Consider the following 15,813-nt stretch of genomic DNA (forward strand, 5'->3'; position numbering starts at 1 on the left):
GGATTTAGAATCGATTCTATTCTTCAATACTTTTTATATTTTTTCGCACCTCTCCTTATTTTACTATTTTTGAAATGATTTAATTCTTGCTCCTAGAAACATATGAAAGTATTTTTTGAATAGCAATTTTAGAGAGGTTGGAGAAAATACACCGGACACAGCATTTAAAGTTACTCACTTCCAAAGTGGGGTAGTACATTTATTATACACAGCAATAAATGCAACTGAATAGAGTTAGCTCAGTCATTGTCTTGGATTCACAAAAGACATCTCTCTTCCTTAGTGCATCTCAAAAGCATCCTTCATAACACTCGAAGAATCAATGGCATTTCACAAATACACTCACCTTAATGCGAAGCAGGGTGCGTTATGGTACATTCGTAATCTACGCAGATATGCAGATGTGAAATTATGTGCATGAGTCAAGGCTGCAACTGGCGCTTTTTCATGTACTTTGAATTGATGTCTTAGGGAACATAATATGGCCTTAAAATGGATGTGGCAAATATGGAGAAAATAAGAGGACATAACCCTGAACAGGGAAAGAAGGAAATATAATGAAGTGATAGGACTTGACTTATTAGAGTAAAATTCAACTACTAAAAAGATGGGACGAGTATGGTCTCAATACAGAATCCATCTACTTGAAATAGTGGTCTTACTGTCCAATATTAGGGTTATTCACTTTATTTGCATTTGCCAGAGCGATTTTTGCTAGCTCCTTGAGGGATTCAGGCACTACTGGTTGACTGAAGAAATGGATTGCATTCGAGAAAACTTGGAAAAAATCTTGAGCTTCTTAAATGTGTTGCTCCAGTCTTCGTTTGTTATTCTGTTGAATTTATGTTTCGTCAAAATGTGCATAGTCTTCAAATTTTTAAGGGACGTTCTTGTTGAAAATGAAGTACAATTCTCGTCCTTCTAAATTTGTGGTATGCTTTTTTCACAGCAGTTCGTACATATAGGCACAGAATCTTTAAGGCAATCCCTGGATTCATGGTTACTAACAAATTTGACGCTCAGAGAGGGGATGTCTGCAGGAATTTTGAGCATGATGTGAAAGCTTTGACATTTGAAACATTGGGTTGGCCATTCGTTTCCTTATGTACCTCAGCTTTAACGTTTAGATGAAACAGACATATTATATATATATATATATCTTTGTACCCTTCATTAACGTTTACTCGTTTTTTGTCATCATTTCCCGGAGATAAAAATAGGTTGGCCTTTATGGCAGCAGGATTGAAATAAATTAAACTTAGAGCATCTAACATTAAAATTAAATTGGAATCAAGGAAGTTCCTCAACAATAGTAATAACTGCAATCATGGTAAGAGGTGTAAAACTGTAGCTAAACATGTCTAAATTAAAATGAGAATTCATCAGTAGAACAAACTCGAAAGATAAAATGCGAAAAGTAAAAAAAAAAAAAAAAAAGGTAAGGAAAAAATATACGAAATTATAAAAATATAAAAATTAGCATCTTTTTACTGAAGCCCTAATTCAGAACTCATCAGGGGAAAATGAATTTCCCCTGATGAATAAAATGAATTGAATTTTCTGAAAAGTTTCATAAAATTCGATTAATGTATTTCGAAAGCATGTTTTGTTCTTCGAGTCCATTTGAGATCAAAAACCGAAAAAAGATTCAATTAAATTTTTATTTAAGACATTAAAATTCATTTAAAACAGAAAAGTTGAAAAACCGAATCTCAAGTGTATCCATAATTTTGACTACACGCTTTCCAAACACTTAAAAAAAGTAATAAAGCAATACATTGTGTCAAATTGGCTACTCATAAAAGCAATAAAACATTATATTATGCAAACTGACCTTTAAAAAAAACAAATTTGTTAAATAACATTGTATGTAAATTCGACATTCAAAAGCAATTACAAATTAAAGAGGAAAAAATGTATATATACTTTAAATCAAATCGTCATTAAAATTGGGTGGTCTCCGATTATGCGATCCTAAACCTTTAGTACCAAGAAAACGAAAAAAGAAACAAAAATTGAAGAAAAGGTCAACTTCCTGAATTCTAAAGACGACCATGTTTTTCCGAATTGTCTTCCTTGAAAAAGATGTTTTGTTGACCTTGATAGACTTTTTTTTTCAATTTTCTCAGTTCTTACCTTTTTAAAGTTCAGATTAGATTTTATGTTATCTACAGAATTCTCTTCTGAAAAGCTTTTCGTTTTCTTGGTGTTAAAAGTTTAGGGTCGTATAATCGCGGACCACCCAATTTTTGAATGGTGTTTTAATGATAGTTTGATTTAAAGTATATTTGTTTTGCTCTTTAATTTTTAATTGCTTTTTAATAGCAGATGGCATATAATGTTACTTGACCAATTAGTTGTTTTTTTTTTGAATGGTCAATTTGCATAATGTAAAGTTTTTTTTGTTTTTTTTTGAGTAGTCAATTTGGCACAATGTAATGTTTTATTCTTTTTTCTAAGTGTTTCGAAAGCGTGCAGGGAACGTTCCGGATACATCTGAGATTTAATTGAATCGTTTTTCGGTTTTTGATCTCAAATGAACCAGAAGAACGAAAGATGCTTTCGAAACACTAATCGACCTTTATGAAACTTTAATTAATTTTTCTCTGATGAGTTCTGAATTAGAGTTTCAGTAAAAAGATATTAATTTTTATAATTTTGTATATTTTTTCCTTTTCGTATTTTTATTTCTCGTGTTTGTTCTACTGATGAATTCTTATTTTAATTTTGATTTGTTTAGATATAGTGTTAAACCTCTTATCCATGGTTGCAATTATTAATATTGTTCAGGAATTGCCTTGCTTTGATTCCAATTTAATTTTAACATTAGATGCTTTAATTTACATATAGAGAGAGAGATAGATATATACACACCTGTCAAGATTTCTCAGTCTATCTGAGAGTAATAAGAAATAATGTAAACGTGGTAATTTAACTTGGTAATTCATTATCCTTATATCTACTTATTGATCAATGCACTCATCTACGGATTTGAGTTCTAGGACTTCATTAGGAAAGGCTTTAACTTCGTTAGGAAAGTCTTCAATGAAAGCGGACTTGTGTAAGTTTCTAACGAAAACATTTATTTTCATCCGGAAAGATGAAGGACTAAAAAGTAGTTATTTAGGCTCTTCCTTTTGTAAAAGTACAATATTCATTTGAACTTTTTAAGAAGATTTGGTAATTATTTTCAGAGATCTTGCACCTTCTAAAATTGCCGAATATGGCCTGTTTGCTGAAAATCTATGTCAATAGAATCAGTTTTTTATTATGTAAAATGATTGGCGAGATTTTAGGTTGGACATGAGGAAAACCGGATTAGGACCCGAGCTTTGATCCTCATTTCCGACGAGTATTTACAGTCATCTGATGAATTGCGTGTTTAAAATATGAATGTCAAATGAGATGTGAGCGAAAACTGCTTCTTTCAAGTACTTGTATAAAACATTTTCAGCTACATTCCAGGTCCCAAATGTCAGTCGGTTTGATTACATTCAGCAGCTTTTGCTGAGTTTTCCAGACGTTGGTGCCGGAGACTTATTTTATACAGAAATCTGAAAGCCCAAGTTTTTTCTCACATTTAACCCGTCATCAAACAGGCAATGAGATAAAAAGCACCATCAGGAGACTTAGGAATATCTTGCCGTTTACTCTACTTCACGTCACAGCAAGCGTACTCGGAAGATGACACATCCATTTTAGTTGGAAGAAATCTTCAAGAATCTGTATTTAAGAAATGAAGCCTGTTTTATAAGTCTAAGATACTTACTTACTCAACTAATTCAAGTCGTATTTACTGTTATGTAGAAAGTGTATTTATCGTTGTGTTGAATAAATATATCATCCTACTTTAAAATGGGTCATGTTAAAAGCCTCATTGTGTATAATGATGTCCTATCATTATATTGACTTTTAAGAATATATTATTATTATTTTTTCCATACATGTGGAAAAACTGAGTTAAATATTGAAATACGTTTTTGGCTTAGTATTATTTGTTACAATGTTATTGGTTGAAATCTTATAAACATCTGCAACCTTTTTGGTGACCTCTAATTGTAGTGTCGCCAAACTCTTGTTCGTCAATTAAATGTTTTCCAGGAGCATAGTTCAGTTTACATTGAAATAAACTAATGCAGTTAATTTCATAGTATTCAGAGAAATGTGGGTTTAACATATTAGAATAGTTTAAAGATCCCTGTAAAGTAATGATCCTGCCTAATTTAACTAATGCAATTTCGTCGATTCCTTTTTAAAACCAAGAGCATCGAGTTAGCTAGTGAACTGACAATTCAATATTTTTAAACCTAAGTTTCGTTGGAAATATAGTAATGATAAATACTTGATTTTACAGTATCATATTTTCTTTTAAAGTACTGTTACCAAGAATTCTCTTTAAACTGAATAATAAGATAATTATTTTTAAATCTCATTTATTAAACTAAAAAATGAGTGCAACACGAATCACGCAGTCCAGATTTCTCTTTATTCATCTTGCTGTGATGCAGGATTCTATAAATTTAATTAAATTTTAACAATCTGCGTTCCTTGTATATTTTTTTTCTAAAATGCAGAATTTTATGCATATAATGGATCTTACTTTTGCTAAAAAATTTTGGACTGTGTTCATGCAACCTAATTTATCAGCTTCTTAAACACTGTAGTATATGGATTAATTTTGATTGTCAGATTTACTAATAAGCTCGTCTCAGTACAAATTTATTTTATAGCTCTGTATGATAAAGTTTTCAGCAAAAGTTAAAATTAATTGTGCAGCAAGTCTTTAGCTGGCATAGCTAGCTCTAGTATTGTTCATTGCAGGTTATGAATTATGCCTGTAAAAAGTTATAAACAGTGAAATGTACAAGGAATATTCTCTAATGCGCTTCATTTTGTTAGAAATACCTGTGGTCTAGAACATGAAATTCAATAAAAATGCTTAACACATTTAAATTAGAAATTGTAAGCAGTATTTATGAGATCAAACTTTCCTACTTATACATGCCACAGGTCAATTCATATATGCAGTCACTTCAAGTCTACAATAAATTTACGAATTTTGGCGTTTTGTTGCAACATATATAGAAAATTTATAATTTTCATTTGCAGGTCACTTTTTGTTTTTAACATTTTCATCAGTAAAAAATCAGTAAATAAAATTTATTGTAATTGAGCATTTGCTAAATCTTATATTGCGTTCAACTAAATTAAAAATATTACTACTATTGCCGCTGCTACTACTACAATAATAATAATTATATTTCTTCATTGTCTAAGGAAAATTTAAGTAGACTTATTAGTAAGGAAAGAATTATTCAATTAACTAATATGAATAGGTATATAGTAATATTTATTTTTTGTGAAATACTACTCAAATTTCATTGAAGTTCAATTTGCATTATCAGATACTTCAGTAATTGAATATTGAAACAAAGCAGCAATATATCCAAATTGTTACAGAAATCTTTTGTGTAAAATACTTTAGAATATTTTCTACTGCATGCGATTTAGAATATTTACCATAATATCCTCCGAAATGTACGAATTTAAATTTTGGATAAGCCTTTCCTGAACTGCTTTGTCTCTAACAGCGAAAACACTCTTGTAGCTCCGCAGTAAGGCAACTGAGATAATCTTCAATTTAAAAGAGCTTGTTTGGATTCCCATTATCTCCCTGAAACATGCTTGCAATAGTTTTAATTTTATTGTAATCCCTTGCTGAAAATTAAAGTATTTTACGCATCAATTCGTAGGTACGGTACATTTGCTAAACGTTACTGAATTTAAATTTAAATTTAGTTAAGATTTGCTTCCAAATAAAGTTATTGTGTACTAATAATTCGTGCTATTATATCTGAAGCAAAGTTAATAATATGTCCTTATAGGTATATTTGTATGAATATAAAATTCCTTTCATTGCTAACACCCTCAAAAGGTCTAAAGCGTTTAGCAGTCTTCTTTCTTTTGGCTGAGATTCAAGGAAGTTCATAACTTTCTGATTTTCAAACTAAAAAAAATCATTGTAGATACGTTATTTTCACTGTGCCAGTAAATGTTTCCTGCAGAGGAAAAACTACCTAAAATATTGTTCTTTTTTTAAATTTATCAGTGGTATACTATATAAACCTTTTAGATAATGATGAGTTTCAGAAGTTTTCATTGCTTCTTATAACTAACTACGTAATGCTTCAATTTTCCAAGTTATTGATAGGAGCAAGAAATGTAAAGTTAATATAAAACGCATTTTAAAAGATTTTCTAAAAGGTAATTGTTAACAGTCGGATATTGTAGAATAAGCTCAACAAGCAATATCTAGATTTTAAGGCAGATATGTGATTTCTTATAACAAAGTTTTCATTGAGACACTGTTAATGTATGTGAAGCGTTAATCCACTGCTGATTCACGCCAATCTCTTAATCATTGTAGTAAGTCACTCGTCAATTAAATCAGCAAGTTGGCTAAGATGAAACTAAATGCCTGCAGTAAGATCTCGATTCATTTACGTTGCCATTTTTTTCCTTCTTAAAAAGAAAATTCTTATTCTTTCAGTGATTTTTATATCAAAAATTGATTATAAGAAGGGTAGTTAATGGATTTTCAATTTTTGGAACATGGTATGAGTAAGACGAATGCGCTTCCCAGAGAACCTCCAAGAGTCAGTAATCTTGTTTTAACTAATGATAAGGATATATCTAAGGCTTTTAATTCCCTTTAATCTTCTAGACAACGTTTTAGAAAGGACTTCAGTTCGCAGCAGGGGATTATTCGATGGGAAATTCGAGATTTTACCTATCCCAATCACTTGGACAAGAAAGTTTTCTTTGGGACTTCGAAATTTCGGAACTTAGAGAAGTTATTAGAGAGGTAAAGTGTGTCAGGAGCCCTGGACCTGAATATTTTTACCCGGAATTTCTGAAACATCATGATAGCAATTCACTGTCTGTGCTACTGGAATTTTATAACTACAGCTGGAATTCTGGTGTCCGTGTATTTTGGAAAAAAGGTATTATTGTAACTGTAAATAGAGAATAAACCACCTGAATACTTAAACACGTACCGCCCTATCCTTTTGATGAGTGTTTCATCTAAGATCATGGAAAAAATCACCACGTCTCGTCCAATCCGATATCCTAAGTATTATAATCTTTTCAGCTCAACACAGGCTGGATTTAGAAAATATCAGTCAACAAACCAAAAACGTTATTTTCTAAGCAAAACTTCTTGATCGAAGATGTTCTTTTCTAAGTTAGTTTTGGACATTCAAGCTCCTTTAAATACTGTTTGGCGACTCAGATGTACCAAAAATTACAGACCCTTGGATTATGCAACAGTAACCTTTCATGGACTTGAACTGTTTCTTTCTCGTCGCTTCTCTGCCTCTCCTTTTGATGATTCCATGTCTAGCTACAAATAAACTAAAACTAGTTTACCAGAGGGAACTCTGGTCAGCCCTACTTTATTCAGTGTTTTTATTAATGATCCTTACAATATGCTGTCCTTATAATGGGCTCGTTGATACTTCAGGTTTTGCGGATGACCTTGCTATTCGATGCTACACATCGAAAAATCACCAATTCAGGCTGAATAACGTCCTGGATTTGACTGCATTGCTAATGTATGGAAAGTTACACGACCATAAATTTAAAAATGTCTATTCGCCAGTTTACTTTAAATAGACAACCCTTCAGCCTCACCTTGTGTCCTGTTTTACGGGTACTGTTTATAGGTGTCCTGTTTTACGGATTTAATCTTTTATAACAAAATGAATTCAACCGAGCACGCTGCAAATGTCATGTCAAGAGCAAAAAAATTTGATAGGAAGGGCAAATAAACTTGGATTTGTGGCATACTGAAGAAATTTAAGGTTCTGTCTAGAAGCTAATGCTTGTATTTACTATACTAGTTTTCTAGGCGTGAATAAGTACAACTTCAAATAATGCATGAAATGTACAGCCTGTGACTATTTTAGATCCAGCTGTGTATAAAAATGAAAGATTTTCATTCGGAGGAATCTGGTGAAACAAGTTAGCACGTTTCGACCAGAATGTATGCGGATAAGATGAGTACTCTAGGCATTTTTTGTGCCTGCATATACAGTCTCTTTTTATCATCATATGTGTAATGCGAATAGCAACTAACTTCTTTTCACGAAAATGTCATTTTCCATAGGAAGACAACTCTCGCTTGCTTTGCCATAACCCAAATAATCTTAATAAGGAGCCCATCACCCTCAATAGATTCATTACACTGCTCGACCTGTCTGGCTCTGACGTGGGGACCATACCCTATATTAGACGCATTTTCAGTACGACATAAGAACACAGATTTTGGATCCCTACACTATTTCTTTGTTGATAATCATGCGTACATAATATTACTTTTGAGTTTTACATCTCTTCCTCACTTAATTTTGCACCCGAGTGCGTTATTACACCTTCTTGGTGTCTCGAAGGTAAACAGCCTTTTGGTTGAGATTAATAGTCTTTGAAGTTGAGTGTAAAGCAGCAGAATTTAAACTGCCAATTCCTTAATTAAATTCGCTCTGCAACAGTAAGACTCCATAACTTTATAAAGGAAAAAATCTGATGCGAAGACCACATGACTTTTTTGTGCGGAATATTAAATTATACACACTTTTCGGTGTATTTCATTTAAACTTATTTCTTTAGAGATAAATTTCTAATTCAACTAATCCAGCTCTCACTTTGAGGTAAAGTAAAAATGCATAAAACCTCAAAATATCTTCAAATGAAAATTAAAAAAATATAGAAAAAGCCCCACCAATTAAGCAATTAACCACCAAACAATTAAAAAGACAATTAAAATTAGAGTCTCTACGCAAAAACAAGCAATTTGACCAGCAAACAAAAAGTATATATATTACATTATATTACACTATTATATATATATATATATTACACTAACGTGTTTTTATTTCCATTTGAAGATTGGCTTAGGTTCAACTAGATACAAAAGTCATGGTTTTTCCGGAAGAGATACGCAGCCTGTTGACAGCAGTCAAGATTCAAAAATGAGCAAAGTTTAATTTTACGTTTTTATTGGCCATAACTAAAAGATTTAATTATTCACTTATCGCTTCTTAAAATCTTCCGCACAGGGAGGACAAAAATGACACAGGGAGGACAATGTTCTGGGGGTTTTAAGTTAGGACAAAAGCGGTGACCGTAAATTTGCAAGATTTTGAACGAAGCTATCAATTTCAAGGGTGATCCGACGTAAGTCTCTCTTCTTCAGAAGGAAAAGTATTTTTGCTATTGAAGAAGACGGCCTATATCTGATGTTCCTTGGAATCGATAAAAATATTCGCAAATTCTACGCTGGTCTAAGCTTGTTTTGCTTAGTTTTAGGTTTTATGTTCACCTGATTATATATCTAATATTTTAAGAGCTAAAATAGAAAAAGTGTCTTGTTGACTTTTATGTTCTTAAAATTTAGACCCAGATATTTATCTCGTGAACATATCATGTTAAGAGTTCCAACAGGTTATTCTGTTTCCATCATTATCTGAAGGTTTCTGAAAGTAACGGAATAATTTCTATTAAGGCATCGGAGCATTATTATATCTCAGATAAAGAATATGAAATAGCTGGCCACGCCAGCGAGGTAAATGGTTTCCTGAATGCAATAGACATATGTCATTTTGCTTAAAATTAATTAGCGTCAAGCAATTACATAACAAATAAGGATTTTAAAAATTAAGGAGTGTCCCGGATTTTATATTGTTAGTCGGAACGCCTGTGTGCTCGATTTCCAATCCTGGGTAAGGCAAACCTGCTTGTGTCTTTATTGTCTTAGTCAGATGAGGTCACTTGAAATTTAAAGCTATTAAACGTATTTCGATAATTCATGATACGTAAAGAGGAGTATGATGCTCTCAGGCGCTATTACGCATTCATATTCTCCATAACAATTGGAATGGGGTTTAATTTGATAGTCTTCATGTGAATCGCCTTTGTCAAAAAGTATAATTTATTAATTTATGTCTCAATACGAAATATTTCAAAAACCATTTAATGTTTACTATAGTTATTCTTTTAAGTTTAAAAAAAAAAGTATTAGTAATGCAAAGAGCTATGTAATATTGCTACTGCTAGTTATTTACACTCCTTTCCAAATTCTAAAATCATTTGTTGATTCATTTATATTTTATAGTTAATTCATTCATTCATTAATAAATATTTTCGACAGTTTCGGTTCAAATTCATCAGAAGGTTTATGTGAAAGGCAGTCACAAACCCCATATTATTAAAAAATTCCTTTTGGATTTTCTACAGAATATTAGCAGTTACTGTTATGCATTTCTTTATGAGTAAATTCTTATACAGGTTTTTGAGAAAAATGGAGAGTTCAAGATCGGAAGACGTTCCTTGTAAGTATACAATGACGAAGTTAATTTCTGGCTTCTGAGAGCTCAGTTGTTCATGTAGATTTTCTAAATAGTTTTTTTTATCAAGATTTTCAAAAATAACTGAATATAATATTTTAATGAAAATATTCATAGATGCATCACGTCACAAAAATGTAAAAGTCTTAAGCATATGTATAAGAAATATTTTCAAACTCAAATTGCAACGATTTTTGTCTGAATGATCGCCTTTTACCTTTTCGTTATGTACTCTAGCGTAGAGGAGGAATAAATCGAAAGATGATAAATAGAAACTGGAACTGGAAATGAATTAAAACGTTTAATGAAAAAGTCTAGACTTCACTTTCCATGTATATACATTGCCTTAAAAATATTAAATATAGGCAATAAACTCACTGTAACACAATATTATGACTCCACATTTTATGAGCAGCTGAAATATATTTAGCTATATTTATAACAAATGTATTGCATTTATCTTTAATACATTAAAAATGTGTTCTACATTTAATACGTTGATAAAACAAGCCTAATTTAATATAAATATTATATTCCTGCTCTCTGACACAAGTTTCGCAAAGATAGTTCATCTTTTCAATCAAGCAACCCAGTATAAGAGAGGGAAATAATTAAAATTACTGAAGAAAAGGAATCATCGGCTCTTCGCTAGCATCTGGTGCGGATCTGACAGATAAAGATAGATTTACCAAAAACATTTCAGAAGGAATGAAGTCTGGAAAATATGCTGATGATTGTTATGAGGAATGCATTTAAGGTAATCAATCATTCATCTGGTGCGTGAACAGGTATATTGGACGTCACATAAAATTCTAGACCAGCGTAGGTTCCAGATTCAGCTTAGAAATTCACAAAGTCTTGAAGAATTTGGTCCTGTTACATACCACCGTTGAAGTATTTCTTGTAATGAGCACAGCTCGGGGTGACTTAAAAAAAAAATCTTGTTCATAATATGACATTGCTAATCTTGGTCCACCATTGAAAAATGCATTGCTCTTTTATCCAGGTTCCAGACTGAAGGCAACACTTTAATCGTACTCATCTAGCCTCAGAGCTCAAAGGCACATAAAAACCACAATGCTCTGCATAGAATCCTTTAATATTTAGCTCTCTCATTAGAAAATTTGAGAGAACCAATTTCAGTACAGTTGAAGTAGTCCAGGTAGATGTTGGGGTCTTTCAAAGATATTACTTTTGACCACTAATGTAATGCTATTGTTTCTAATATGCAGCCCTAAATAAAATTGGAGATCCACAGAAAAGCTATTAAGAGCATTTTAATGTGTTATCGTAAGGCTTTATTTAGCTTACCAAAATTGAAAATATTGCAGACTTACGTTTTGAGTTAACTAATCAAATCCAAAAAGCGTTTCTTTTTAACATCATATCTCTAAGTGGGTCGGGTAGTTGATAACTTCGACATTTGCATCGACCAAATCCCATCGATCCATTCATCCTGTAGAGTCATTAGGTTAATTGGAAGCAGGAAAGATGAAAAATATGCAACCACCTTCGCCGGGAATCGAACCACGGACCTCTGAAATACCGGCTCAGTGTGCTGACCACTACACCACGAAGGCACGCTAGGGAACTGGGAGAAATACCTTATAATCCCATCAACCAAAAATACGAAATTCTTCTAATAGAGCAATGGACCCGCTGTTTAATAACAGTCCGAAAACATACTCCTCACATTTAAGTGCAAAACACATCCATTTCTAATTAAATACTTTTTAAGCCCACTAAAATCTTTAATTCATTTTAATTTCTTGGACCGTCCGGTAAGTATAGTGATTAGAGGGATCAGCTCTCATGTCGACGGCCAAGTTCAATTTGCGGGTAAGCCCTAGAAATTTGTGTTGTCTGTGTATACTGGGAAGTAGGGGAACATATATCCGTTGATCAGAGATAGTCTCAAGAAGTTGCAAAAAAATGGTGTAAGGGGTTTAGACGTCATTCCTAGGATGACTTGCTATAAATTAAATACATAGGACAATTCTTGCTTCCACTATACAAAATTAAATTGTAGCTGTTGATTAGTGAACTCTAAGAACTGGTGGGAAGCAAACAATAAAGTATAAATAAAATTTCTTTGTTTTGGTTCATGTATACGAATAAGGAATATATCATTATTTTTGTATGCAGCATAAACAAAAAATCATTCAGAATTTTGAACACATTAATACTTCTAAATATATCCCTCACATAATGAACTGTCAAATACACTCATGTCAAAATTTATCTTTTGCAAACATATAAAACAAATAAAAAAGTAAAAGATAAGGATAGTTCATGAAATATTCAATCTACATAATCCATGTCTATAGGAGAGGAGTGAAAGAAGCCTATCAAATGTTATCAAACATTTTCGGATACTCAAATCAAGGCATTACGATTTCTACGATGAATCAAGCGTTTTTCCTAAAGTGAATATCTGAGTAAATTTCTGCAATACAGCGTTTGATTTCAGTATCTGAACTATTAGTCAAGATTTCGAAGTATTATTTGGAAAAATCTGTGATGTGGCGAATCATTGGCCGTTCAGAAACAGGATAGACAATCATGCAAATAGTGAGATGTGAGGCTATTTAAAGACAGACAGCATTTACGCAATGGAAGCAGTTTCAGAACTCTGGAACTGTTATAAGGAGACCTGTGCAAGGTCATTAATAGAAAACTTGCACTTCCCAAGATCGATATCTCGCAATAAAGGCCCGTTGTAACAGGAAGACTGATCGGCAGTGAGGCTCAGAGATTGCTGGCTGTGAATTAAAACTATCGTATCACCCAAATTGTACACGAAAGCCTTAATAAAAAATAACATTTATGCCAGAACACCAAGAGTATGTGTTTCATTGTCTTCACAATAAAAAGGGATTGCTTTAATCGGCGCAAAAAGCGTCTGAAATGGAGTGAACTTTAGTGGTTCCACGTTCTCTTTGATGATAAAGTCGAGTTTAATTTAACACCTGAATACAAATATTTTTACGTCTGGAGGGAGTCAGGAACTCGAATCTTCCTTTGAACATTATGAAAAGTGACCGTTTCGGTAATGCAGGTAGGATGGCTTGAGGAGTAATAATCATCGATGAATGTATGTCCCTGCATGTTTACAACAGCGGATATATGACAGGCCAGAAATATTTTGATGAAGTAAGACGTTTCTGTATGGATTTGAATTTCTTTCCATGGAAGATAATGCTCGTCTACGCCGAGCAAATCTCGAGCAATCTGAAAATGAAGACATTAAACGAATACGGAATCTTAAGCAGATAAGGAACTTATACGACTACCTTGCAAAATCAACTTCACGAAGACTTCTTCCTCCTAGAAATGTAAATGTCCTGAAGATCATATTGCTGAAAGAATGAAATTTAATTCCTCAAACTATTGTTAACAACGTTATTGCGAGCATGAAACACGCTGTGATATGTGTGTACAAGTCAGGAGAAATCACATTCCATATTAAATGCATAAGCCTTAATTTTGTTCTGAATTATACTTTTTTTTCTGAACTCTCCTTGTAATATATTATCATCATTTTTATTGTTTCATGCTAGAGTTTTATATAGTATGCCAGGGTTGGCCAAACTTCATGTCAGTAAGAGCCGCACGTTTGAATTCAGGAATGTTCGAGAGCCGCATCTAGATTTTCTAAAAGCCAGTTCTAAAAGTTCATATTTACATCATTATAGAAGTAGTGGAGGAGGTTTTAAATAGAAAGAAATCCCTGATAAATTCGTAAAAAGAGTCTAAACTAATTAATTACTTCTTTTTGGACTCTGAATAGTTTTAGTTTACCATATTTCATACATATATTTTATATGCACGAGCCGCACAAATTACCTGGGAGAGCCATATCAGGCTTGCGAGCCGCACTTTGGCCACCCCCTGTAATATGCTGTGCTGTTAAATTTTGTCCTCTGTATTCATGTTTTATGATGTCGTATATCATTCAACACAGACTCATAAAATGACCGCTGTTTTTGTGAAATCTACCATTTCATGCATGTAAAGATAATTTTGGACGGGAATGTAACAAACAGACATTTAAAAAACAAAATAAAAATCAACAGCCTTCTCGTTTTATTGAAAATCATGGCACAATTCCATATTATAACATAAAAATTAAGAAAGGGAAATAGCATTTATTCCTTTTAGACTCCACGAAAAATTTTTTTGAAATTCTAAATTGGTCCAGTTTTTACCCATAGGTTTTTTAGAATTAAAACATCTTTACTATAAAAATAATATTCTTTAATGACAGATTAATACTGAAATCTGTGAAGAAAATCCTAAAAGCAAAGTTTTATTTTTTATCATTTTATTTCTTTTTGACACAAATACGTGAAATAATATTAGAAAAAAATCCTTGCCTTTGTAATGTTGAAAATAAATACAACAGTGTTATCTCCAATTATCCGTACTACGCCCTCAAATGAATGTTCCATGACTGCGTGTCTTCATCCATCAGCGTTCGACCACTGACATGTGCAGATCGTTTGGCGAGCGTCTGTTTCTTTTCACCGAAGCTTGGGAATCCGATACTTTCGCTAAATTGACTGTAATAATGACCGAATGGAGTTGACTGCAATGCTCTTGGAGGTGATGCAGCTGATATGCCACTCTTGATGTTCGAAAGAGATACTGTCCTTGCTAGAAAGAATATGTATCCGCAGTGAGAGGAAAGATACTTATCTTTTCTGAACAGATATCATTTTACTGAGGAAATACTTAGTATTGTTTATTGAAAACTCAAAAATTATCAATGAAGGTTAAATAAGTAGGAAAGCTATAGTTTATAGGTTTTCTTTGGATGTCTTTTATTACGAAACAGTGAATTTGTGAAACAACTGAATTAAAATTATCCAAATTCAAACTTCAGTTATACAAATTTTCTTTCTTCTCTTTAAGCTAAATAAAATTACTTATTTTTATGCTCTTAATTGCTTCATTAAATTGCATTCTTTGAAACATATTTTCTGTATATAAAACATAATATGACATATTTTGAGAAGTTATAAACTAAATTACATAAACATAAACGACATGCGAATTGGCCTACTATGTTAGACTTTTATAGTTTATATTAATGAAAATCAATGTTGTTAAATTTTAATGGAGCAAAAATTTGATTAGCTTCATTTCTTCTTTATATCTGTAATAGCAGTACTACTCTACGTACTCAAAAATAAGACGCCCTCGAGTATAACATACCAATAGAAGCACTCTAATTTTGTGAAAACTCTCAAGATGAAGCTGAATGGTGCGTTATTGTTACGCTGATGAGGTATCATTAGCTTCCATGGACCTATAAGAAATAGACTAACCCAAATGGGTTTCCTCCCTCGTCTGAGGCGTTTCGGCTGTCACCTTGATCACATCCGGCGGAGTAGGGACGACTTGC

General features: G+C 32.5%; 1 protein-coding gene across 1 annotated transcript in view; it reads left to right on the forward strand.

Moving 5' to 3' along the window:
• LOC118185065 (ras-like GTP-binding protein Rho1) overlaps nt 1-15,813 on the forward strand; it is a 724,791-nt gene that overhangs the window by 477,406 nt on the left and 231,572 nt on the right. The gene's annotated exons all lie outside the window — the stretch shown is intronic.

This window comes from Stegodyphus dumicola, chromosome 6 (assembly GCF_044657685.1).
Source record: "Stegodyphus dumicola isolate Sdum_Otavi_A_Nest chromosome 6, ASM4465768v1".
NCBI classification, from domain to species: Eukaryota; Metazoa; Arthropoda; class Arachnida; order Araneae; family Eresidae; genus Stegodyphus; species Stegodyphus dumicola.